This window comes from Anas acuta, chromosome 9, assembly GCF_963932015.1.
Source record: "Anas acuta chromosome 9, bAnaAcu1.1, whole genome shotgun sequence".
Classification (NCBI taxonomy): Eukaryota; Metazoa; Chordata; class Aves; order Anseriformes; family Anatidae; genus Anas; species Anas acuta.
The window spans coordinates 17,877,695-17,905,450 of NC_088987.1; the positions used below are offsets into that span (position 1 = coordinate 17,877,695).

A 27,756-nucleotide genomic window follows, 5' to 3' on the forward strand; every position below is an offset into this window, starting at 1 on the left:
TATCCCTTGAGCAAAATTTAATATTAGGCATGTATATTTCTTATATTTTAGACTAAACTTCAAATTTTGTTCTGATTCATTGGAAGCATTGTGGATTTCAATCAGACTTGTTTTGTAGAATTTGATGGGTTTGTATATTAACTCAGCTCTCTTCTCCCTACTGTTTTTGTTTAGACAATAGTCTTGTAATCGAGGCAGGATTATAAACTTCTGATTTATGAAAATCCAGGGAGGGGTAGCTATGTTTATGGAGTTTATTGTTTGTTTTCTTCAAACAAAAATAGCAGCTTTATTTTTTTGAAAACTGCATAAGATAAAGACCTTGATGAAAAAGTTAAAACTGAATTGACAGTAAGGCTATTGCTTTAAAATTTTTGAAAATCAACACTAGAAAAATATAGTACTGAGGTAAATCAAAAGTAAATGTTCACAGCTCCAGAAGTGTATCTCTGATTTTTGTAGAGTAGAACAGTTTATAAAGCATGGATCTGGACTAAGATCGGGAGTTTAAAACACTGGGCTTTTTGGTCTGTTTTCCCACCTACCTGTAGTGAGTGGTGTCAGAAAGCTTTCATCCTCACTACATGTGCTGCATTACCATTGGGAAGGTTGGGACAGTTCCTGCTGTCATTGTTCTTTTCTCCGTTTATTACTTTTTGCTAATGTTTTCCAAAATGTACTGTAAAGTTGTTCAATAGTGGACTTGGAAGAGACCTCACTAACATCAACTGTTTGCTTCATTGTCATATTTTCTGTATGTAGTCAATGCTCTTGAATAACTCCTGCAGTATGTTCACCCGTTAATGGCTTGCATTACATGCCACAAGGAAATCTGACTGTCTTGGCTGTGAAAAGCAATGGTTGCCAGCTCTCCAACAGGACACTTTTAACAAGTAACCCTTGCTGTAAGGACATAACTCACGGCATAGCAGAGACAAAAGTTGAATTCTGAACAATTCTGTATCCATCCAGGTCAGTTCAAGACGATCTGCCATCCAGCATGTAGTAGTGACATGTTAGACCTATGAGCACTGGTCCAAAGATGGATCAGCATGGGAGTTGACCAGAAACCTGCTTAGCTTGACGATGTCGTATTTTGATCCTTAGAACCTTGTTTTTTACTATCACATGGATCCTCCCCTGTGGAGTACTGGTTCAGATTTCCCTGGCATCTGTGGAAACCCCAACATCTTCCAAGCTCTGTGACATTTCTGTGAGCGTGTTCAATAAAACCTCTTTTCTACCTGGGTGTTCTCCAGAGAGCGGGTGACATTGTAGATGCACATGTGGATAAACAAGCTTCACAAATGCAACAAATCTCAGTTGCGTTTGTAGGACCACGGAGTATTTGTTCCAGTAGGAACAACAAACCTGTTTCATTAATTAGCTCTGCTCAGTTGGATTTCTGTTTGGCATGGCTTATCCCTGCTGCAGCACCCCACAACTGCAGGCACTACCCTAGCACATACAGATTTTATGCAGATATCTTTGAGCCTTTCTGGAGCAGTTTATGGATGTTTGTGTGCGTGTGAGTGCCTTCAAGCAGCAAAAGAAATAATGCATGGTAGTAATCTCTAAAGAACAGTGTTGACTGTCAAGATGAATGTTTCTATACGAGGAAGTCTCGATGAGCCATTTGCCTAGGGCTGATACTGGGAATATTTGTGTTGCCACCCCACGCTGTGCCGAGCGTCGAGCAGGATGCTGCTTTGCTTGTGACGAAGAGCTGAACCGTTCACCTTTTGGATAATGAATGTGAGCAAGCTCCTTGATCCTTTTCGGTCTCAAAAGTAAGATTTTCAGTTCATAAAAACTGTCTTTTGACCATAACCCATCCTCCATCCCCATTCTCTCTTTCTGCAGCCTTCCTCCTCCATTCTGTATACACATTCACAAACAAAGAGGCAGGTACAGTCACCAAGACCTTTGGGAGGCTGCAATAGAAGATTGTAAGAAGAATGGAAACAACAAAAGTTTATCTTACACCAAAGAAAATTCAATTGTGGCTTTAGTGATACCTCTCACTAATTTGCAGACACGCGATGTCCCTTTTTACTCCATTGTGCTTGGAAAGCTAGTACAGACAGATGATAAAAACAGTTGACAGATAAAAAAAAAATAAATTGAGATTATATAGGTCAAAGTGGTAGAGGAGGCTGTGTTACTGTGTTCACATTGAATTGCTGTCATTTCTTCTCTCAAATGCTCTTTCTTTCCCACAGTGAATCATTATGTTGAATCATTGTGTTGTTGCAGGAATAACATTTTAGAAGCTTCAGGTGGTGTTGGGAGAAGGGAGTGACAAGTCTTTTTCAGAGCTGTCCAGTAACCAGAGCTACAGAGTGCATTTCATGGACTCTGAAAATCAGATATTTTCTACTTAATGTACAACCCTAGGCCACACAGGAATTGTTAAGGAGCTTGGAGATGGATTTTTTTCCCCTGTGTTTTGGAAATGTCAGTGCATTGCTATTGTATGTGGAGGTTGCCCTCATAGTGCAATGAGCTGGCGTGGTGCTGCGCAGACTTGTGTATTTTCACGAGGAAGAGGTCCAAAATTACCTCCCACCTATTTAGAGATATAGAAATACATTTTGTAGTTGAATGTAGTACTATTTGCATTCATTGAATGTTGGAAATCTAACTCATTCACACTTGACTAAGCTACTCAAGTGCTTGCTCTCTGGAGTGAACCACAGTGGCTAGGGAATCCAGTACATCAGTACCTGGTTACATGGCTCAAGGTTTCCAGTGGAAATTTTTTTTTCTTTTGATGGCTTCTGAAAAAGGGATGGATGTCCTTGCATCCCACTGTTTTCATTATGCACTGTTGGCTCTAAAGTGTTGTTAAACACAGCTGCTGCAGAGTTTTACTGCAGATGGAATTTGTCTTCACTTAAACAGTTGTTGTTCCTCCGGCTTCTTAGGAATCACATTTCTTTTAAGCTGCAGCAATACTTAATTGTGTAACAAAACCTCTGTGAACAGCACAGTGTAGGTTTCTGGTGATGCACTGGGGAGTGACAAGCAGAAGAAAGATGAAGCTTTGGAAATTACCATTAATTTTCTCCTGCATAATTATTTCATGAAAATTATGTATCATCTGTTACAATTACCTTTTCGTTACTGGCAGACACCTGGCAGATGAAGTAGTCCAGGAGGTGAATACCTTGTGTTCATGACCAGAAATCTTTCCTGACCACTTGCTGTAGGTTCTACCCTTTAACCCTTGTATTCTGCATGCAGTGACATGCTGCTTTGTTCTGTTCTCCTCCCTCATCATCCTGACCCTGTGCAACCTGGGGCAACGTGTTTGGGAGGGGATGAGGGAAAACAGGAATGCTTTGGAGGAGAAAATGAGAAGATGGTAAAAGTCAGTGAGCAAGTTTTCAGAGGTAACTTCTGTGGAAGAAGAGAACGGAGAAATTCTTGCCCAAGAAATGAGGAACAGGCCTAGAACTTCATTGCATCACCCATCTCTTCTGTCTGCCATTGCCCTGAGAAACGTATTGCTGGAAGTTGAATGTTCTTGTTTGCTTTTTACCCTGAGGGGCTTTGGGAAGCCAGCAGAACTAGCTATTTTGGTTCTAGTGGGAGGAGGCAATGTGAGCTGCTCGGCTCCGACAGCCTCAGTGTGAGCTCTGTGGAGGGGGAGTTAGCGTTAAACCCTTCTGAATTGCAGCACTTAACTTTACCAAATACAATTACAGCAAAATGCTTTCTAAAGTATCTGATTATATATAACAGTCAGAACTTCTAAATAGAATGGATAAACATACATTAAGGAAGAAAACAAAGTATCAAGTATATACAAACGCAAGTTTCAAGTATATAAATCAAGAGAGGGTGGTGAGCCTAATTATTAATGCTTGCATGAGGTTTTAGTTTTCCTGTTGATGCATGGTACTGTATTTTTAGGAAGGGAGGCTCAACCGTTACCTTTGTAACCAAACCCTTTATCAACCAAATACACTAAGTATGAAACAGATCACTTTTATTGCATTTATGTGGTTAATCTGTCTGCCAAATCCTGAGTTTTTCCCAACTCAGTCAGTGGAAGATGAGGGCCTTTTTTCATAATTGCTTTGTTAAACCACTTCACTGAAATTAGCATTTAAATAAGGGCAAATTGAGTAATGAGCTGAATTTCCATGAAAATGTGATGAACTTCAAATCTGTACAATGTATATAAGCAGCGATAGCTGCAGCTCTGTACACCAGGGTTTGATAGCTGCATGAAAGCAGCCAGGGCACAGTTGCCGTCCAGGGCAGGGACAGTGTATGTGTGTGTGGATATGGCTCTTGGGATGGTGAATTCTGATCTTGCTGGCATCTCTAAGGGCAACTATTGGAACAAAACATTAATACACCTTGGGGGCTCTTTTGGTCTGCTGAAGTGTTTATGTATGTACAGTCTTAATTTGGGATTCAGGTTATTCCTTTCAGATGCAACGGTGAATAAAAAAGGAGGGAGGAAGATGGTTTAAGCATTTCGGATTCCTCTGGTGTGCTGTCTTGTGTTACCCTTCCAGATGATGACAGTTGAGTGAGAAAGTGATTTTTATACGTTAGGGTCATTTGGCCAGCTTTTAGCAGCCCTGCGCTCTTTTTATGTAATTTCCTCTAGTTTATACTTTCCTGCCAGTTAGTTGACACAGCATCTCTAAACTGCAGTTGCTGAACATTTGTCCCTTCATTTTTCTGAGCCTGCTGCCCTATACATTTATGAAAGGAAGCAGCAGTGTGGTTCTCCTCAGAGATGAAGACCACGGGACAGCTGTGTGGGTCACACCAAAGGGTTGTGTAGCACAGAATTTAGTCTAGCGATGGTTTTCTGTAGGAGGAAGGAGTCAGGGCTTGTCTGCATAAGGAGCTGGAGTACTAGGCCACGCTCCTTTTAATGCACACCAGGATCCCACTGGCCCACATGGCCACCAGGGCACACTGCTGGCTCATGGTCAACCTGCCATCCACCAGGACCCACGGGTCCTTGTCCTCAGAGCTCCTCTTCAGCAGGTCACCCCCAGCCTGTAGTGACACATGCAGTTGTTCCTTCCCAGGTGCAGGACTCCATACTTTCTCTCCTTAAACCTCATCTGGTTTCTTCAGAATAGGAAGAAACAATATGAAACAAAGCTGGATATTTGGAACCCATTTGCTGTTGTAGTGGCACACGGCAAGGAGCCCCCCACAGTGGGTACCCGCAGGCGTCAGATGGATGTGAAATGCAGCCAAAGTTACTGCTGATGGGAGGGCCCCAGGAACTGCATTTCCAAAGTGTAGGTTGCGTGTACATCCTGCTACTACAAAATACTGAGCTGCATATCTTGTGGCGGCTGGCTAATGAGTCTCTTGACCTCCTGCTGTCATGCTAATGCGACTGCTCACTTGGAACCTTTCTGAGCCAATAAATTACTCCTTTTCTTAATACCCTTTTACAGATTACTCCTATCTCTGTAACAGAGACTACCTATCTCATTAATTTGTAATTTTGCTGAAATACCGAAGCCTTGAAAGTGGCATGTGAACTAAAATGCAAATATAGTAGATGTACTGCTGCCAAAAGGCTATATAAAGTCATACCAGTTAAACTATATGTTACTGTAGATTAAGAAATGATTTTATGGTTTAGACTCTTGTATTACTTTGATGCTTCCTTATATACAGATGGGAGTAATGTCAGGGTAAGTGTAACGAAGATGGGGTGTTACATATGTCATATACCCCTATAAATAATTCAGATGTGCATAGATACAGTATGTAGAATTTACAATATGGGAAGTCTCTCTTGCCAATCAATGAAAGAAACGTCGTTTCTTGTCCTTGAGGTTGATATACATGAATAGTATCCCAGGTGAATGTTTATGAATAATTCTTGGTTTTTAGCAAAATGTGCCTTGCATAACAAATGTGGTGCAGAGAAGCTGATGAGCATAGGTAACATTTGAAAGGTTTTCAGTTGAATTAAATATTTATAGACATATTTAGGGACTTTACATAAAGGAACTGATCATGCAGTGCACTGTTGCTTTATGAAATCTTTTTGCAAGAATTCTTCGTGAAGCCCATGTGACTTCTTGCATAGGTAAAATGTAATCTTGGGAATGTGATGTTTAATGGAGTGCATCATGTAGGTAAGGAAGTCCAGTTTTCATTGTGTTTTGAGGACTGACATAATTTTAACATACAAAGTGATAAAGGGTGAAGTTTTTTTTTTGTTCTAGTACACATTTGTAGATAGCACTTTCCAAAGGAAGTGAATCTTACTTTTTTACCTGGGGAGAAGTGCAGCACAAGGGGAAAGGCAAAGGAGCTTGCCCAGGTCAGTGTGGGGAACCAGCTGCAAAGAAGGTTCACAGCCAGTGTCTGCAAAGCTCTTCTGCTGCCTGTGATGCCCAGTTCACATGGGTGCTGGTGGGCTTAAAGGTTTTTTACAATAAACCCTTTATCCAGCATAAAAGATTTTATGAATAAGAAGTAGAATATCACTGCATGATTAAAAAACAAAACAAACTAAAAAACTACAAGTCATGTAATACTTCATCACTCACTGGTTTCATTTTTTATCACTGATGTTTGTTGGGATAGAAAAGAATGAGAGCTTTTTTTTTTTGTTTGTTTGCATTCCACTGGCATTAAGCTATTTCTCTGTTGAGAGAGAGTCTGAACTATCAGAACAAATAAAGAGGGATGATCTACCTGTGTCTGCACAGTCTTTGTTCAATTCCTCTCTCAAGCATTACTAATAGTATTCTTTTATGTCTTGTAAGCTCTGTTGGACTTAACCGATAGATTTGTCTTTCCACAATGTTTTAAACAAGTCAGAAAATCTTCTAAGATGCTACTTGAAAGTCTTTTTAAGGTAGTTTGCCTTTTGTCTAATTTCAAACATCTTCTTTTATTAAAGATGAGTAAATTCTACCTTGGTAAGAGAAAACATACCTTTACTGTTTGTGCATTGCTCTTCAATTGCAAAGCCCCAGAAGTGAAGGATAAAAGTAATATACAGAGTTAGGGATATGAAAGTGTTCAGTGTCGTGTACAATGGGGCCCAGCGCAACCCTGTGCTGAGCTTTCGAAAGAACAAATCAAAGCCTACTCCTCTTGCAGTCTGATCCAGTATCCTTGAAGTAAAGTCTCTCACTGACAGGAAAGGAAATTAGGATGGACCCTTTAGGCACATCAGATAAAACTGCAGTCACAAAATCTGAGCCGTGAGTGAGAACTGGTTTAATGGCACATCTGAATTTCCTTTAATTTCAAAATGTTACTTTTTAATTTTGTTAGTACTGATGAAAGGCATTTCAACACGCAACTAATATCCTTCCACAGCAAATGAATGATTAAATTTTCATATTTATTCAAGCTCAGATAGTTGGACATGTCACTAAGCTGTGTGACAGCTTGCTTTTGGTTAAAATTACAGTAAATCATAGCAGATTTTACTACTGGATATAAATGAAAGGTATTGGCCCAGCGTTACTTTTAACAGAGTAAAAATGAATTCCAGGAACATCATTCTCTGTAGTTTACAGTTATTTTTGTCTAACTAGTGGATTATTTGTCAATGTTTGGACGTGTTTGTATTATTCCATTAAATTGTAGTAATTCTTCCTTTTCTGGGCTAAATCCACATACACTGGCCTCTTACTGCTCACAGCACTGTGTCTGATGCAGGGGATGTGGAGATGTTTAATGTTGAAATTGCCGACCATTGGCCATGCTGCCATGGGAAGGGATGCTCGACTCCCTGCAGCTTCTTTGGGTTTCACAGTAAGTTACAAACCTGCCTGTTAGTGTATGGTCCTCCTATGGATTTGGGGGCAAGTTTGAGGCTCTGAGGGATAATAGGAAGCAAGTTTTTTGATATGTGTTTAATACTGCTGTGTGAAATCTTGATTTTATTAGGTGAATACTTTATAGTACTTAGTTAATAGATGGAGTAAATACCAGTAGCCCAAAGAGGCTATCTGTTTTCAGAGATTTTGACTCTCCCCTTGCCTTGGAATCATAACAAGAGTGTCCTCCTCTTAAAACAAAGGAAAGCCACTTCTAATTTAAAGCATCTGTACAAGTGTTCAAGAACAGCTTTTCAGTTTTCAAAACATCAAGAATGTGTTGCTTTGATGTTCAGTATTAGCTGCCTTTGCAGGGAAACTAGGGAATGTCTGGAAATGAGAGATGGCGATAGGTCAGGTGTATGCAACTTCATTTTAACAGATTATGGATTTTCTGATAGGTGATAATCTGGTATTTAAAGCAAGACCATAGGTGGATGAGTGTACACGGGTGGAGAGAGGGACATGGCTATTGAAGGCTAGGGGCAGATGCCATTCCCAAGCAAATCATTTTATACCAGCTGACTCTCTTGTTGAACTCATTTAAATGTTCTTGATCAATTCGTGCACATTTCATTGTGTTGAAATTTAAAATTGCTTCCAAGCCAAAAAATAATTGAAAGCTTCCTCAGAGTATTCAATTCATTTCATATATTATAATCTGGATGGGAGCAGGGGAGGAGAGGAGAAGGTTCCCTCTTTCTGTTAATGTAATTCTTATGAGCTACCAGGTTCTCACAACCCCCTGGGATGACAAGCATTAATCAATAAATTGTCTCCATTTGCTGTTTCTGATGCTGTAGTCCTGTGCCTGCAAGCTGGCAGCTGCCTTTCATCTCACTGAGCGCTCTGCCTGCATGAAGCTGTTAGCAGCATCCCTGCCTTCGACACTTGCAGCGACACAAGTTTATTGAGCTTCAGTCAAATGCAATGAAGACACACTTGTGTCACTGCCTGACCTCCCCTGCCTTGTCCACTGGGCTAAGTAAAATATCTGTGCTACAGCTCTTTTATTGCTGTATGTGAATTGAACGAAGGGAGAAGTACTTTCTTATGGCCTGAAGTTCAGCTGAAACCCGATTTAAAGGCTTTCTGTTTTATTTCATGCTAGTGATAATGCTTTTAATATAAATCTTGGTCTGCAAGGCTTCTTTTTCATTGAAATATGTTCCAAATGTTTGCCCAAATCTGAAAAATAACTCTCTTGTCCATTTTTTCCTCTCGGTGAATCACTAACCACAGAGGCCTGATTTAATGAAGCGCATTAATTTCAGTGGAAATTCAGCATAGGACAAAACACTTTGCAGAATAAAGGTCTCCAGTCTCAGTTTTACAAAAGAGAAGCTGCTAAAGGGACTGGAGGAATGGAGGAAATGGACCTGTCTTGATGAATTTTCTTCATTGAAACAAGTGTATTTTTGGCAGTTCTGCAAAATAACTGATACTGTGCTTCTTAAATGATATAAACTTCTTTACAGAGAGATCGATGGCATTGAACGTGCACTGGAGAAGCTATGAATCTTTCTTTTAGTACAGTGGGCACATAAAGTTTCCAGTGCTTGTTGAAATCCTACCTTTTGTTCAGGTAACCTTTGTTGATCTTGAAGAAAGAAGGAAATGTAGTTACCAGTGGTTAAAAATCTAGAGTACACTCTTTGAAGTGGAGTGGAAGAAACTTCTACAAGAGGCTATGGAATAAATTTAGGTGGAAGTTAAAGTAAAAAGGATATTTTAGCAGAATTAGATGGCTTTTCAAGCTGTTTATGAAAGGCATTTCCAATTACTCTTCCAGAGAAGGGGAAACGGTAGTAAATACCTATTTGATCTTTATCTATAGACTTGGAATAAATACAGAATAAAAGAAAATGCTACTGTTGCTGAGTCTGGACTTCGCCAACTGCATTCTTGGAGCACTGGACATTCTTTCCAGGATGGGGCTTTCCTCCCTCTTTGCCTGGGAGGCTTTCTGCAGCCTCCAGAGGCACTGGAGGGGTTATTTTTTAGTATGAAGGGTCCGTTGTGGGAAAAGGCTTGGGAGAGGCGATGCCTATCTGCCTCATAAGGTGATTAAATCCCCTGTTGTGTGCTCTGCATGGGCTGCAGTATTAATACCAGCATTTTATTCAGCAGGAGGAATGTTCCAGGCTTCCAGCTTCTGCAGGTCCAGCCTCAAAGCTGTACAGAGTGCGGGTGACGCTCGGTGTCACTCACTTTACCAAGTCCTTAGGTGACTGCAGGGAGATGAAGCAACTCTGAAACATAGGGCAGGCCCAGGTGCCCCCAGGATGGGCAGAGGAGCGCTGGGCATGGAGCCTGGAGGGGCAGCTTGTTAGCTTGTGCTGCTGGTAAAACACCGTGGTGTGCAAGCTTTAACCTCAAGGATTGCAAAGAAATCAAAGGCAGCTCCCTTTTCAAGGGTGGGGAACAAACAGGGCTGAGGCAAGGCAGGGGCAGGGATTTATATGCAGAAGGGAACAAAGCTCAGGGCTCTGCAGGGAGGTGGGAGGGGGCCTCACTGGCAGGCAGCAGCAGAGCACTGTGTTAGGTGCACAGCACAGAAATGCTTCCCACGCTTATTGAGGACTATAGTTGGAGAGATTTTATTCCCAGTTTGGGGTAACGCTTGCGTACTCCTCCTCTAAATGGTTTGTTCAGATATCTCTGTTCTAGGGGAGGTGGAGACTGAGTTTAAAGAAATTCAATTGATTTCTTCTTGTAGTTATTTCTCTCGGCCTAGGAAGAGCTTGATTATTTCTTCCTGGTACAGTGGGGGGCACACTCATATTTGCACCTCTGCCTCTTCTCAGCAGCAGTTTAGAACAGCAAATGCAAACAGTCAAGATAAAATGGTAATTTTTTCCTATTTTTTCATATTAGTGAAGAGGACTAAAGTGCAGATGTAGGAAAAGAGAGAAAAGGGGTAGCCACATGGGGGGAAAGGCAAGAAGCCACAAAGGCTCTTCAGAGCTGCGACCCAACCTTAAAGTTAAGGTCTGTTCTTTCAAAAAAAGAATGAGTTGTTTTAACATCGATTTATAGCACCCTGGGGGTATTGTAAAGAAGTAAGTATCTGCAGGAAAATCTGGTAAAACACCATGTTCCGGGGCTGCCCGTCTTCTGGGAGCTGAATGCTGCTGACTGGGTGTTACCACTGGAGTTTTCAAAGAGCATGAGGAAGGCCCTTCCATTTGCTCCAACAAGGGAACCTAAAGAGAACATTCTGTTGAAAACAGGTAAATGATAAGCCTGTAAGGATTAAGGGTTTGGGTTTGTTTGTTTGTTAAACACTTTACTAGGAAGTATGGATGAGGTAGTGCAGCACTAGAAAAAGTTCTGCTGCTGCACAAAAATAGCAGCAAGATCGATGGGGGGCAGACGTAACGTTTCCCTGGATTCTAGAAAAATGTCTAACTAACAAAGAAAATGGTTCGTAGAGAATTTGACAAATCACGTGGATAATTTTTCATGTGGAATTGTTTTCTAAGTGAAGAATTTCATTGATGATGAGTAGGTTTCATAGGTGTGATACTTGAATTTTTGGAAATCCTCTCTGTGGAACATGGTTATCTCAGTATATCTTTGTGCCCTCAGATGAGGCTTAACTTCACCTTAGCTCTGATACCATTTAATGAATCACTCACTGTACTCATGTGGCTCAGTAAAAATTGGTAACTGTGCAAGCACAGCTCACAGGACAATGTGGTACCTTGTTACTATGCAATATGCAGCTTTTTAGATGTAACTGAATAGTGATACTCAGTTTTACACCTCTATTTGTTACAGAAAAAAATAAATCTAAATGGGATGAGATGAAAAATAACAAGGTTTCAGCCCAAAGGACTAAATCCTTACATTTATACAATAGGTCTGTAAATTATTGTCTTGCTGAGGTCTTTCATAAGAAAGGTGTTCTTGGACCTGCTGTTGATTTTAATTGCTCTGAAAACAAATGTGTCGTGCCAGCTTTTAGACAGAGCACTTCATCAAAGTGCAACAAAGCCCTATAGCGCAGTGTATAGATAGTCATTACCTTCTGAGGCTGAGACACCTGTGACCACCTGCTTTCTCTCAGCAATATGCCACAGGGCCTCAGGCTGCTGATTTTGTTTTCAAAATCATCTGCTATTTTTGTTTTGTAAGGCTCTCCTAATCTTGTTAATACAGTGCAATTAAGGAGGAGAAATGGAATGAGATTTATTGATAATGCCAGATACAAATATGCAATCAATCCTCTAAGCAGGATTGATTGCATATTTAACTGACGGAAATCTCTGTAGTTAAATTCCTCCATACCAAATACCTCTGACTCTGCTTTATCTCTGCGTAATACATTAACGAACCTTTTTATAAGAACTGGATAACTTTGGGAAAAGCAGTTACCCAAGAGCTAGTGAATTTCTTGCCTGGGTAGCAATCCCACTTTGAAATACATCGTGCAAGACTGGCATCACAAGTATAGTGTGGGATTCTCACCATCTGAGTTGCACGCAAGTTGTCTCTTTGTTCCCCTTAGGGAAAGAGGGAAGCTTTCCCTCTTGTAGGCCAGTAGATCCTCAACACTGTTCATGTACTGGAAGGGGATGATCTGTATTAACTGCTGGTGTTCCTTCAGCACTAAGTGTTCTGCCTACAGAAATGCCTTGAAGTGTTAAATTAGCTCCAGCTGATTTATGACAGATGATTCTCATGAGTTTAGGAGAGTACTTTGAAATCCAAATTTTATTTTGAGTCTCAATAGGAAAGCCTATTGTTCCAGAGTCATGGCCAGCCAACAGTTTGGGTTTGAAGAGATCTTTTAAACAGACAAAAGGAAGGGACTTTGAGGCTGTGGAATAGCAGAAGGTACCTTCTGGCTTCACAGATGGAGAGGGTGCTGTGAATTTTGAAGTCCACTGTGCCATCAGGGAGACAGGATTGGTGCCCTGAACATCCCATCTGTCTTTTTTGTGCATGCTTCCCCATTGTTGGGTTGTGGTGTGTGTAGTTCTGCTGCAGGCAAATCCTTGTTTTTTTAGGCAGAGCTGGGAAGAATGCTTAAATTCTTTAATGCAGAGAGCTCATTCTTGCAAGAACAGTGACTTGCATAATCCAGATGGTATGTTTCGCCAGGGTTTTATTCAGAAGTGATTGCTGTGGTGTCTGGATCTCACACTGGTTGGTGCTGAGGTGCTAGGATGAAGCTCTTTTGATGGTTTATCCTTGGCACTGTCTTCCCATCCAGCATATTAGACTGGTGGATCACAGGGGAGCTCTGATCCCTTGGCCTCCGTTCCCTCAGTGAGTTTTGTTGCTGGCTTTTCCCCCTCATGGATTCCTTACAAACATTGACTGCCAGGGCTTTGAATGCCCCGACAGGCGCTGAATGGGGACCTCCCCGTCCGTGCCCCACTGGAGCCCCATTTCCCAGTGTCTGTTGTGGGTCCGTAGGAGGGAGGAAAGACAGTGCTGCCAGCCCTGCTGGCCCTTCCCTCTCTGCCCCAGCTATGGTGGAGGTGAGCTTATGTCCAGCCATTTCTTTCCCCCTGACTTCTGGTGGATGCTGGACCCGTGCTGTAGTTGCCTTTGGTTCCTTTTGTTCCTGACTGGGCTCTCTGGATGCTCACCGTGCCTGGGGCTGCTGGTGGGTACTGCTACCAGCCCCCAGCTTTGGTTACAAGGTTTTAACTCTGAGGGTTGCTGCCCTGTTGGTGAGGGTTTTGCCTGTACTGGGGTCATCCCCAACTCCCAGATCAGCTTTTTTGAGGGAACGGACAGCCCTCGCTGCGCTTGGACAGCAGTGCAGTGTTTCCAAGCACTGACAGCATGGCTTGCTACACCAGAAGAGAAGGCAGCCAATTTCTTCTTGACTGGGAGCAGGACGGAGCCGTGTGAAGCAGCGGGGCTGAGCAGCGCTGTGCTTTCAGTGCAGTTGGGCAGGGTCTGCCCTGGGTTTGCTCCTAAACCCCGATTTGCAAAGTGTTGCAGAGGGAGGGCTGGCAGATCCTCTGTAGGGCGACAGGAGGGGCATTGCTGAGCAGGAGTGGGGTGCACCAGTGCTTCTGTCCTTTTGTCTCATGCCTCCTCCTCTTTTTTACCACAGGGTTGTTGTGGTTTTCTTCAGAATCTGTGTAATTGTTCATCTTGAGCAGGTTTCTCCCTATTCATTCGGAGAAGTTTTTTCTTCACAGTGAAACCCTGTTGTGTTTATTGTCATGTACTGTTTGTGGCTCACAGAAGTATGAAACACCCAAGAAAAGAAAAGAGGCTATTCAGTTCTGAGCATGTCCTTTTCCTCTGCTTTGTTTCCTCCAGGCACCCACCATCTTCATCTCTAGATAACAGCCTCCTGATCTTCTAGACATAATTGTGTTCTTTGCTCCGTGTCCCTCTTTGGGAACTTATTCTGTATGTAAATTACCCTGTACAAGCAATAATTTACCTTTTACTGTCATCCTTTGCAATTCCCTTATTTTTAGAGTGTTTTCTTGTGGGCTTTTTATTTGCCAGATCGTAGAACAATGAGGCTGGGGATGGCTGGCGTCCAGCGGCTTTGACAGTGTTGGTTTGATGTGCTCCAAACCATCTGCTCCCTGGGCTGGCTCATTCTGGCCAGCGTTAATTCCAGCCCCAGCAGAGCTTCAGCCCAGTTCTGCAGGGGAGATCAAGGGCACAAGAACAAGCCCCAGCAGGGAGTAAGTGTGAAATACAGCAGATACCATTTGAAAAAGCCACCAGAGTGGTCAGCCTGATGCAAAGTGTTGGGTGGCGTGGCTCAGGTGTGTATTTGGCTTGGGATTTAATGGATTACATCTTTGGGAATAGTTATTATTCCCCCGTGAGATACTCCTAGTTTTTTTTTTTTTTTTTTTTTTTTTTTTAAAAAAAAAAAAAGCTGATCAGAAAGATAGGTTGATTTATCACCTTAAAATTAAGACATTGCAGGAGGCTAAAATACTTGTCACGATTTCCAAAGCATGGGATGACCTTTGTTATGAAGAACAGAAGCTATCTGTTAAGGGACTGCCTTTTCTTACGAAGAGCCTGAAGCTGATGTGTATTGGAGACGGGGCCTGAGAGCAGTCCTGACTGAGCCTCGGATGCCACAGCAGAGATGGAGGCTGGAGGTCGAAGCCTCTGTAATCAGCACAAAGCCTTTGTTAGCTTTTGTCATACTCTATAAAACATGCACAAATGCAGGCTGCACAGTGTTGCTGTAATTACCGAAGCAATAAAGAAAGCGAGTACTCAAAAATAATGTAAGTTCAAATAAGGTATTGGGCACATGCAGATGAGAAAAATACAACCTGTATCAGTACCTTTCTCCTGTGTTGAGATCCTTGTGTTTTCCAAATGCTTCTTGAATTTTCAACAGGGTATGTATTGGCTGATTGTTGTTTACTGTATGTGCTTGTGTGGCTTGGGCAGGGTGTGGATAACACAAACTGCTCTTAGTAATTTGTATAACTTGGTGCTGGATGCAGATACTTCTGGGTGTAGTTCACTTATTCACTGGGTAGTTTTTCCACTGGCTAAGTTTAGCTCACTATAAAAGCAGTTTAAAGCATAACCACACGGGTATTTTGTGCAGTTTGTGCACTGCAAGAGCCCAACTCTTACTAGCCTTGTGATACCTTTTACTTGCCACCTCCCCACACCTGCAGAAAATCGGGAGCTTTCCTGGGACATTGATTTCCTATCACAGAATATACACACAGCTTCCTAAGATACTACCCTGTTTTGGATGGAATGCAGTAGAAAGGCAAATGAAGCAGAGATAGAGACTTGGGAGGAAATATGATAATAGTAGAGACTTCTTTAATCCGATACTATATCAGCTACATGCACAACCAACAATAAAGGAGCAGCTATTCATAATTTTCTTACACTTTTTTTTTTTTTTTTTTATGACCTTCTCCTTCCCAAGCCTACTTTCAACTGCTGCTTTGAAGTTAAGACTGCTGGTTCTCTTAAGGACTCTGCAATACTCAAAGCTTCAATGTGTTGCTCCTTTCTAACTACGAACTTCTTTCTGATATCCCTTGGGAAGATGTTTCATCATTTGTATAATGTGAGTGCTGAGTCAGAGAAAAAACAAGTTTGATTTTGGACTCCCAGATTTTTTATTAGCCCTTGACTTTACTGAGTTATTCTGTTCCCTTTCCTAGTTCAAATTCCAGGTGTGGGTGTTCAGCAGCTGTGTAAATCAACCTCGAGAATCTGGATATGGGCAACTTTTCCAGGACGCTTGAGATTACTTTCTCCCATAAGCATATCAGAAACATTGGAGGGGAGGAGGGCAGAGATTTTTGAAGCTGAGGACAGCTAATTCAAAGCAGTGACAACATGAAGTAGCATGGGCCAGAATGAGAGGCTGGTTAGGAGGGATCAGGATACAGTAGGATGCGGATACAGTCTCACATAAGGTGTTGAGACAGAGGGAGTCTGTTGGCAACAAGCCTGAGTGGCAGAGAAGTAATTGACAGATTTGTCTCTCAAGTCCTGTGATATTGCATTCAAGAATGCTCTTTTAAAAAATATGTATTGGCTGTGAGTGTGCTCCCATAGGGCTAAGGAGGAGGAGAGGAGTGGCAATTTCTGTGGGTGCTTACTGAGAGGAAAATTGTCTTGGCAGTCTCATTCTGTATTTGGCAAAGTCCACATGCTTTTTCTCCAGGGATGTAGTCCCTTCTTGTTTAGAACTATGCCAAATACAGTGTATTTAAGTTTGCTTTCCAAAAATTAAGTGGTCTGAAAAAAAAAAAGACAGGAAACAATGTGCTATCTTCAATCAATAAATGAAAGTAAATTAACTCGTATTCACAGTAGGTCAGGTATGGGTAGGGATGCTTTGAAGAAGGCAGAGCTCTATTATTCATGTTGGACAAGAAGAGAATGAGAACTGATGGCTTTTAGTAAAGAAAAAGGTTAAGTCATCAAATCAAACTTTATTTTGAATGTGTTTTGTCAGGTCATTCCAACAGCAAGGCAATTACACGCTGCGTTGGTTAACTGGAAGATGACTGCTGCTGTTCTGCTTTGATACAGGACAGGTGGTAGTACAGAGCAGAATTGTTAAAGTATTTACCTACACACTGCCATCAGTTAAACTTGGAAAATATTTGCACAGAAGTACAGCACTGAGTAAAACTTTCATACTGGTGGAAGGACAAGGAATCTGGTAGACCATTTATTTTTTGGTGTATGTATGTATACATCTATTTATCCAGGTAGGGTGCAGACATGTCGATGGGGGAAACCAGCTTCTTCACCTTGCCTGTAGCTGATCTGCAGGAAGCTAACATAAAAAGGAAGATAAGACTGGTACAAATGGGCAGGTTTAGATGCGGAAGGGAAAGAAAGAAGGCCAGAAAGAAGGGATATCAGTGTTAGGTGTTGATTGTTCATTAGCAGGTTTTCAGGATCCTGGCACGTCCACCTGCAGCTTCTCAGGAAAACAAGGGGCAGCCTACACAAGGAGCAGCCTACACCAGGGCAAAGGCAAGATAAGGAGTTAAAGGGCATCGTGCAAATCCTACAGAACCATAAAGGTTAAACAGATTTGAGAGAAGAAAATACTGCAACCACTGTTATAAAAATCAGTTTTAAAGGGTGCGGAAGGCACATCCAAAAACAATGCATCCTCAGTAGGCTTTGAAGGACACAGGAGATCTGACAAGGACTTGATATATCTGGTCCTCTGTGCTGTCTCAAGGCACTGTTGGTAAACACACCTGGGTGCTGGCTGCCCCATGTGCACGTGTGAATCTTTGTGTTCGAGAGAAAATGGGTGAACTAATGTATGTTTTAAAAACAAGTATAATTATAAATAGATTACTTAACATTGTTATATGAGCTTATTATTGTTTTGCTACAATATTACATTGTTTCCTGAGGATGAGCTTGTTGACAACAGAGAAAAGCTTGTTAAGAAAAGCTCCTCAACTTAGGAGGCAGCTGCTAGTGCTCTGTTATCGTCTGGCTGTCTTGTAGTGCTTCGTGTGTAAACAGTGCCATAACAAACTCTACATGGCATAGGGGAGTAGCCTGCTGACATCATTAGCGTTACGGATGTTGGAGAGGGCTAATAATAAGAGGGAGATACAACCATTTTCACTAGACATAATATAGATAAATCGATGAGTGTATAGTTGAAAAAGTTTGCACTTAGACCTTGTTTGACTCCAGGAACAGCAGCAAGGTAGTTTTGAATAACTTCTGCATTTCTGTCATGGCGCTCTGTCAGAGTTCATGAGCAGAGCAAGCTGAGCTGTTTGCTGTGAGCAATTTAGGAAATACCCCTGGGGTTAAATACACATCCTATTCCTCCCGTAGCTTATCTTTTTAACAGGTCAGGCTGTTGTCCGAGAGCAAGCGGGAAGGTAAAGAAGCCTGTGTCTTCTTTCTTCATTCCTACTGATCCAAGCTCAGATAAATTACTGCCGCTGTTAAAGTGAAAAAGTGGTATTCACTGGTGGCAGTCACAGGCATCCTACTCAAACACTGTGTAAATGTCAGACTTCAGCATGGTGGAAAGTCAAAATTGGCTGCAGCGACTGGATTTTCTGTAGGTGGTGTCTGGTTGTGGGACTCTGAATATATAAATTACGAAGTGCAAGGTTAGAATAATTGGGGGGGCTTGGTGGTAGCTTCTGTGCTCTCTTGTCAGAACTTGAGCTATGTGCTTTCTTACTGTAGTGGTATAAGAATATTTCTTAAATATTTTTATGTAAGATGCAAGGAAGTGTTGATTGCAGTGCTGTGATCTTGCTGCACTGGTTTGCAGTGAATAAGGAAATGGCCCTTGGGTTTCATCTCTCTCTTCTAGCCTCTATCCAGTGTCTTTATTTCAACTATTTTATTTTTTCCCCTCCTGCCTTTCAAGTGTTTGGGGGAATTTCAGAAGCAGGCAGGATGCCACTGCAGGGTAGTCAGAGCCAGTGCTCTGACATTTTTCTCTCCCAGCGCAAGCTGAAATGCCTAAATAAAAAACCTACTTGCCTGTGGGGCCCGAGGAGACTTGAGGTAGAGAATCACTGAAAATATGGATTGCCAGATTGCCACTCAGAGAAGCCTGTCTTATTTTTCTCTCCTTAGGAAGTTCAGGCAATTATGGTTGGGATTGGGTGTCTTGGTTGGGTGGGATGAATCTAGCTATCTTTGTCTCTTTGATCGAGTCTTTGTTTGCCTCATAAGATCTTGAACTTTGTACAGCCTTATTGAAAATGAGAAGAAAAAAAAAAAAAGATCTTTTGAGCACTAAACCACCAGGAATAAAACAGTACAGGGAGTAGAATATCATTTTTTATTCTACTGTTTCTGGATCATACCCAATTCTTTCTTGTGCTGTTTTCAGCATGTGTCTTCAGTGAGAATCTTCTGATACACTGAGGCTCTTACATATTTTTTTAAATCCTTATCCCAGTTTGTTCAAAAAAAAAAAAAAAACACACAACAAAACCCTCTTCTGTGACGAAGATGAAATCCTTTCTGCTGTCAAGGCTGGGCTTTCATGAGCATGACTGAGCTGTTTTAATCCAAACAGCAAAAATAGTTGCCTTTGGGAAGGCCAACATCAGAAACTTTCTGTATGGTATAAAGTCCAGGAATATGCATGAATGGAACTTGGTGGTCACAAGGAAAACTCTGATGAAAGAGTAACCCAGCCTACAATGGGGATGTGCTGCTTTAACAGGTTTTAATTGAAAAATGAAGCACTGTCAAAGTCCTGTATCTAAATATATCTTATTTCTGGAGAAACACAGGCATATTTATCCAGAAAACCTCTGCACCTTCTTGGGTGAAAAGGACCTGGGCTTTCAGCTTCCGAGTGCCTTCTGTGTAGGTGTCCTCCAAGAGATGGATGTTGTGCCACCACCTCTGCAGTGAGCAGCGTGGGGTTATCAGGCTCTGAGGTATGGGACTGAGCTCCCCCCTCCTGAAGCTCAGGGCCTTCTCATGCTTTTCCATCTTACAAGTTTTTGGCATCTGAACAGGGTCCCTGGAGCTGGTGTACCACTGTTAACATTAACTATATAATCAGAACACACTATGGAAATTCTTCCAAGTCTTCTTCTTCTGTATGAACCATTTTTTGAACCATGCTGCAGTGAAGATTTCTGAGCCATGCTGCTTCCTTTGGGTTGCTGCTGTCCCTCGCGGCCACAAGTGGTCAAGGTGCTGCAGGCTTGGGGCAGTGTGGTGGCATGGGCCTCCTAAGGGAACAAAACCCTTTGCTTTACATCCTGCAAGCTGAAGGTGCTTTGCCAATGTAAGCAGTAGTGTTCTGCTGGAATCCAAGTAATGTTGATGCCTGCCCCAGGAGAGGATCCATTTTTTGATATATGATCTTTTTCACCTAATAGCTGGGTGTGTTTTCTGGTGCACATAGTCATGTACGCTAGTGGGAGGAGAAAGCAAACTGCAATGGGATTTTTTTGTTGTTGTTTGATTTATTTTGTTTTTATTTTGGCCATTGCTTTTGTTTTCATTTCTATTTCTGTTGGAGGTACTTGCAACAGTACTAGTTCAACAGCCTCATGTGAAGGGGTTGTCATCTAGGGAGCAGGTCAGGCTGCTGCAGACTTTGCTTGTATCGGTTATTATTTAGGAGCAGCCATGAACTACCATGCAGACACAGGCAGGCATGGTTCAGTTGGTAGCTTGGCATCATTAGCTGTAAAGTATAACACTGGGCTTTGTGTGACAGCTTTAATCAACTTCTGCCTCAAGGTCACCCTTGGCTTCTGAGTTATGGGAGTCCCAAAACCTGTTGTGATTTATTTTGATGAAGATAAGTCAGTCCATGTTTTCTGGCAGTTTGGCTGTTCTGTGATCTGTAACTACATTGCTTCTAGTACTAAAAATATGCTCTGGACAAATATGTCTGGATGGACAGCTCGAGTAATAGCAATCCATCTTAGTAAATGGCATCAGTTCTTTTATTGCTTCTTTCAGCTGACTTGTCCCTTCATAAAAGAAGAGGCTCATTACTCCCATAGGAGATTCAGAACAACTATCTTTGTCAGAAAAGCTTAGTTTTCTGGTTCAACACTTTTATGGTTTGGGATGTGAGAAAGAGGTTTGTAAAGGTGCTTGGGCAGCTCAAGTCACAGCAAGGAGGGGGAGCCAGGTGCCCAACAGCGCGCCTGCTTCTAGGTCTAATGGCTGCAAAATTCCAAACCTTTTATTTGTTGTGCTCCTGTTTCCAGACGCACAAACAATGGGGATCAGGAGGATGCCTTGCAAGGTCAGCATGTGTGCCCTAGGATTGGTGTGTGACTTGTGTCAGAAGGATTACCACGTGCTACTTTGTGGGTACTGTGGTGAAAATCTATGGAGCATTTTAAGTAGGTTACAGTTGTGGTATATCGATAAAACTCAAGTTTACCCTGTATATGCAGTTCTGATATAACTGAATATCAGGATTGTGCCTGTGTTGATACCCAGCATGCTTAATGATTAATTTCCTGCTAGGTCCAGGAGCTCTGAAGCTAATCCCTGCATAGAGGGCGTGCCTGATTGCCTGCAGACAAGGTGGTTGACTGAGCTCCTAGCCAGCCACGTGGAAAGCAGCAGACAGGAACTTCACGGGCAGGACTTCCAGACAAGACCCGAGATGCTCTCAAGTGGCTTCTGCTGTGCACAGGCCAACCAGTAGATGTTGTTGGGATGTGCTGGTTCACTCCCTGAGCAGGGAAGCTCGGAGCTTCTGGTGGTTCCCCCAGTGGCATCTGCTGTAGACAAAGGAGCTGACCAAGCTGTGTGCAGACAAATTTAAATATTCCGGCAAAGCTGGTCAGTAGGAGCGGTCATGTAGAGCAGCCGATTAAGATGGTTAAGATACATTTTATACATAATATAAGGTAATCAATAGAAATGGGTCGTGGTCACAAAGGCATGCCAGAATAATCCACAATTCTTTGAGGAGTCTTGTCTGATCCAGCTGAAGGCATCTTTGCAAGGACACTTGCGATGAACACTCACTTCTGTCACTAGCTGATGAACACTCACTTCTGTCACTAGCTGGGCAGCAACTGTCCATCCTGTTCATGAGATTTGATTCTATAAAAGCACATGACCCAAGTGAAGGATGCTGATAAATTAGGTCTTTTTAGCAAACTCTCTTGTCTGAGTCTAGGGAACAGCATCCATGCAGTACAAGTACGTTGCTTCCACTGGTTTGCTGCTAGCATATCCCCTTTACTGGCTGTTCTTCAGTGAGCTGAAATGAGATCTGTTAGTGTTGGTGAAAGATGTTGGTAGTTGTGAAAAGTGGTAAGAATGTAGTTTTTCTGAAATCAAAGTCCATGTTAGCTGGTACATTAATACTCCCGTAGTAACGTGGGCCATGAAATGACAAGAGCAGAATGCCTGGCACGAGCACAAGTGCTGTTACAGCTACAACTTTCCGTCTTCCTAAAAAAGATGCAAGCCCTTAAAAACTGCCTGGGGAGCTTGGTCTTTAAGTACTAAGTATAGATTACGGCTTAGAAAGTCTTTCGAATGTGCTTTCTTTGCATTGCTCTTCCTTAGGAAAAGCCCCTCATAGAAACCACGTGTTTATTTATAAATCAATTTTTCAGCTAATGATATTTAGCTAATTCAGAGGCTGGTGAGGATTTTAATGAAGCCAGGTTATCTGACTGTCAGAGAAGCATGCAGGGTGTTTGCTTTAAGAAGGTGAGCCTGAAAAAAAAGATATCATTGTTGAGGTGATGCAGGAAGACTTCCACCTTTCTCCCACTATGTATGTTGACTAAGCTAAAAAGATGTATTGTTGCTTTCTGTTCAAATACTCAATACATTCAGTGCTTTGTCAACTAGCAGCCAGACAAATTACTGTTTTATTGAAAGTAGGTGAAAGCCCACTTCAGGTACGTGAAACTTTAGATTACTTCTGCCGTAGTGATGGCCAGTGTGTCTCCCACATGTTACCAAAATGCCTCAGGTTAGAAGAATAAAACTGAAGCAGAGGGTGCCCTCTTCCAGAAGTGATTCTGCTTGTTGAGCACACTGAGCTTATCAGTCCTGTAGCTTCTCAACTGATTTCTGTAGCCAACCTGAAGTGGCTCTTCTGAGGCTCTGCTGCTTTTTTCTGCCTGGGCCCTTCAGCTGAAGTATTCCATCTTTTTTTTCTGGACTCCTACATACAAGTAAAGAAGCAGTAGAATTTTTATTCTGTCTAACAGCCATGAGCCAAAGCATCAGGCTCACTTTTACAGACAAATATGACTGCCTTTGCTGGGGGCAGGAAGGTAAAAATAACCCTAGATATTTTTTTTAGGGTTTTTCAGATCAGTCCACAGACTACAGCATAGCCAAGGTGGGGTGGAGGCTTTCAAGACCACGGGCAGGAATTAGGTCTTTGCACTTCATGGAGTGTTCCTTTCTGCTCCTTACAATCTTATAATCACCTTCTGGATAGACACCAGCTCCTCTGTAGAACTTGGCTGTCTCTGCCATCGCTGTAGATATTTGGCATTATGATTGGAGAAGTCAGTGCTTGTTCTGAATATACAGAGGATTCCTGAGTCATGAGGCTTTTATTTTCTCCCCGGTAGATGGCTGATGCATTGCAATGTATTGCATGGTACCTCGGAGTGGGTGCCCTGTGTTTGCCAAAGGGGTAGCTCCTAATTCAGCCATGCTGCATACAGATCCTGATGTAGTAAATTAACGTGTACGTATACAGAAGTCTCTTGGCAATGTGAAACTAACACTTGTCTTCACGAATAGGGTTTCTCTAAGCAGCATTCTGTTGTCCAACTTTCAATAAAGTCTTGTAAAGAAGCAGTAAAGCTGAATATGAAGGCATTACCTTTCACCAGGATATCAAATCTGTACGGCACAAATTACAGCTAGTCCAATCATTCAGTTTGTCAGGCTATACTGTAACAATACATGCAAACAAACCATTCACATATGATATTGTAGCTGTAAATTAAGCTATGTTTAATCTTCAAGCACCAATGGGAAAATTTTCCCATCTCAACTGTCCTGAATATGCAGAGGAGTTTGGTCCAATTAATTTCTGCAGCATAAGAACTATGAAGGCTCCTACTACAGCTTTTTAAATAGGCAGCTTTCACTAGTGATTAGAGCTTCTGGACACAGTGCCTTGAAGAATCCCTGTGGCAATATCTGAAAAGAAACATTAGTGTCATGTTCTTTCTATTTTTAATGCACTTCACTATGGAAACAGATTTATGTTTCTCTGCTGTGTGTGTCTGTTCATCTCCCTAGTAATTTTGAACTGTTGGATGGTATCAATCAAATGGGGCAGAGAGGCAAAGGTCTTCAAGCTAATTAGCTTCCTGCAAGTTTTTGTGAAAGTTACTGTCTGGATAGAAAGAGGAGAGCCCACTTATGCCTTCAGAAACTTAGTCTGCAACACGCATTTAACCTTTCTTACATAGCAAGAATTTACAGTGGGGTTGATTTGCCTTTTGTTTTCTAAACATGGGTAAGACCTGAGCTAGAGTAAGCTGAACCTGTCTCCATCATCTCTGACAGCTGCAGGACTGTATGCTTGTGCTGCAGGAACTGAGCCTGGGCAGGAAGAGCACCGTGACTTTGCTCTCTGCCAGCAGTAATAGACGTAGAGTGAGTTCTATGTTGAAGGGATGATTTTTGATCCAAGCTGTCATTTCTAAGCTACTTGTGCTCTATAGAATGTGATCTTGCTACGACAACCCACCAAGGCTGATTAGGGCCACTGACGGTGTGCATGGAGTGATGCGGGACAGTTAAGACAATTTTCTTTCTTTTGTTGCTAAATTTTGGGCTGTGAGCTCACGTACCTCTGTGACGTTGGGTTCTGTGATGGACGCCTATGCTTATGTCCATGTGTATTCCCTTCTGCACCTAATACCCACTGTATTGTTTCAGATGGTCTAAAACTGCTGAAACCATGGCTTACAATTGAGGTCCCTGGTCTCCCCCCACCCCCTACACACTTCTGACCTTATTCCGTGACCCAAGAGAATGGATTTCTCACCCAGTTTTTCTCTAGACTGTGCCTCTATCTACATGTAAACTCTGGGATGACTTGAAGAATGGTTGATCTTACCCTGTTGGATTATTTATCATTTAACTCTTGATTAGCCTAACTGCTGTTTGCAATGCTGGTAATTCCATTTGTTTTAAGTGGAAGCCCCAGGATTGCAAGACTGATCGTCTTAAATTGGCTGTTTCTACAAGCATCTCCTGGATTCCCATTTTCCCTTGGTGGTTTACTTCTCTTTCGTACCAGCTGAGTAAGAGAATGCATAACAGCAAGCACATCAGGAGTGCGGTGCTCCTATTCTCTCTATTTGTCTGACAGTACAGGAATAAGGGAGTGCTTGCTGATGCTGACGAGAAGCAGCACGCTCAGAAGATGTTTGGGAAACGTTTATCATGACAGATAAACAACGTGGAGCATTTGCTGTCATGGGAAATCATCAGAGCAAACAGTGAGGCAGGACTCAATTTCTTAGATACCAGTAGCTGCAGAGTAATGTAACATTAGTAGCTGCAGCAGACAAGGGAAAAGTTACTACAGAGAGAATATCAGTAGCAGAACTGCTTTGGAGGATGTCATTGAGTAGCTTAGGATCAGATGCTTTGGGGGATGTGGGAGGCGAAGGGATAGTGGAGGGAGAGCATGATCATCTGCCAGCCAGTATTTGTGCCGCTGCTTTCTCTCACAAGCACTTCCCCAGCTCCGGATGGAATGGCTGCCTCAAGTAAGGAGTTCTGGGGAGCAAGTTTAAAAGAGCTGGCTAACAAGGAGCCCTTTTCCTTTGAAAATCATTAATTGCTATACTAATTTATCTCTCTCTTTCTTTTTTTTTTTTTTTTTTTTAACGTGTTTAATAGGCAGGTACGCTTCAGAAAGGTAGCATTTGGCTTTGGCACACCAGGGGCAGTGTTTTATTCTAAGGGAGCATCTTTCAAGTTGGGACCTTCTCTTTGAATGCTAGCTTGAAGACTTAATGTCTGTTCTTCCACCATAAGACAGGCTTTCTTAGAGTATAATGTGACTCTGTGTGGGCTGGCTGACAAATTTTGTTCAGTTTTTGTTTACTCCAAAATTAGCTTCCAGTAGATTTGGAGTGGGGGGAGTGGGTAGGAAGGAAGAGAGATGCTTCTCTTTTCCCAAGTGCTATTTAAAACAATAAATTGCACTCTCTTGGAAGCAGAACTGGATCTAATGTCTGAAGACATAGCAGTGATGGCAGTACGTGCAAGATTAATTATCCTTTAATATGTAAGACTTGCATACCTAACCTTTTGCCCTTAATGCTATCAGTTTCTCTGAAGGATAGTATCTCTGAAGTCCTCGTCTAGGCTTTGCTGTAGAAAAATGAAACGGCAGTGTGGTGCATATTTAAACACGACATAGCAGGCGAGGAAAGAAAGTGATCTGTCTTTTGATTGAAGATGAAATAGCTCCTAAACAAACAAGTGGAAAATTGGGTCAGCTATCTCCAAATACAAAATATTTTGAAAAATTGAGACAAAAGCATTAGGCTCATGTTTGAATATGGCTACTCAAAGTAATCATCTTTAAACTGTCACTAGGGGGACTTTGAAGATACCTGACTTTTCAGACGGCATATCTGTGTGTTTCCCTGAAGTCTGCCTTGCAGGACTGAGGACAAGGGTTTTGCACATTCCTCACAGGTAAAAAGTATTATTATTATTATTTTAATCCTTCTGCCTTATGAAGCGAACTGTCTGGAGCTATAAGCAAAGTATTTCACCATTTCTGGTGGGATCCTTGGAGGAGTCAGTTAAAATAATTTATGCGCCTGTGCCATACGTCCCTTGCTATTTTATCTGGGTTGTGTTACAATGTTAGAAGTCATGCCTGAGGTGGAATGTGGGATTTATTAGTTTTCTGCTGTGTCTTGGAGTATTTCTATGGCAAGCATAAAGAGATAAGGTGAGTGCTTAGGAAATTAGGTAAATGAATTTACTCCAAAACTTCAGTGGGGGCCCATGCCTTGATCCTGCAATGAAATTCCCTCCTGCAGAGCTCATAGCAGAACTGGGGCCTGTGCTTTCATGAAATGCTCTATTGTTACTGGGAGGATGTCTTCAGAAAGTCTCTACATATACTGGATAGCTCTTTAAAATAATTGGTTGAATATTAATTTCTGCCGTTTGGTGTAATTATATTAATTATGGGGAACTCATTAGGCACTAATGTAAATATTAGAACCTCTTCGCTAACATTCACTGTAATTTAATGCTAATTCACAGAACTGTTATTAAACTGTTAATAGCCAGGACTGCAATCCACTGAAGTACATGCAATTGGTAACACATTTCAGGTGGTGAGCAATATTTATTATAGTCCACATACGTGCTTTTGAACTTACAGTTGTGAGCTGTCTTCAGGCTCACCGTCACAAGTTAGAGAAGGTTTAGAGTAAACTGTCAAAGATTCTTGGGGTAATAACTAACTCGGCCTCTCTGGTTCTCCTACCTGCAATAAACACCTAGTTCTATGGTGAAAATGCGGCATAACTTTATATCTCATGTAATCTGTGTGGAAGTTGAGGTGATTGTATCTCTTCCTTAATTCTTAAACTCACTATGCTAACAAAGGCACTTCCCCAGTCTATTGTTTATTTTGTATCCATGCACTTGAGGTTTCTTTGGTGTAAGGGCTGCAAACACTGAGGTTGTTTCTGTCCACACGCACAGCTTGTGGTTATCTGGCACAGCTTGTGCTTAGGTGATGAAGCGGGTGCAAGAGGGGAATGACCTAGTTGTTTCTCATGAAATATTTACAGCTGTTATTTTGTTAGTCAAGGGGCAAAAAGGTAGAAATGAAGTCTGTCTGAAATAACTAGGTGATGGCCAGTGAATTCCAGGCTTTGGAAAATGCTGTATTTTAGCGTACAGCTTTCTTTTCTGAAGTGACAAAAACACAAACCAAAAGAAGTGC

General features: G+C 41.9%; 1 protein-coding gene across 1 annotated transcript in view; it reads left to right on the forward strand.

The window, feature by feature from the left end:
• Positions 1-27,756, forward strand: part of OTOS (otospiralin) — a 475,301-nt gene that overhangs the window by 178,207 nt on the left and 269,338 nt on the right. The window contains exon 8 of the mRNA XM_068691723.1: positions 26,382-26,483. The gene's annotated coding sequence lies outside the window, so the exon portion shown is untranslated. The remainder of the gene's footprint in view (positions 1-26,381; positions 26,484-27,756) is intronic.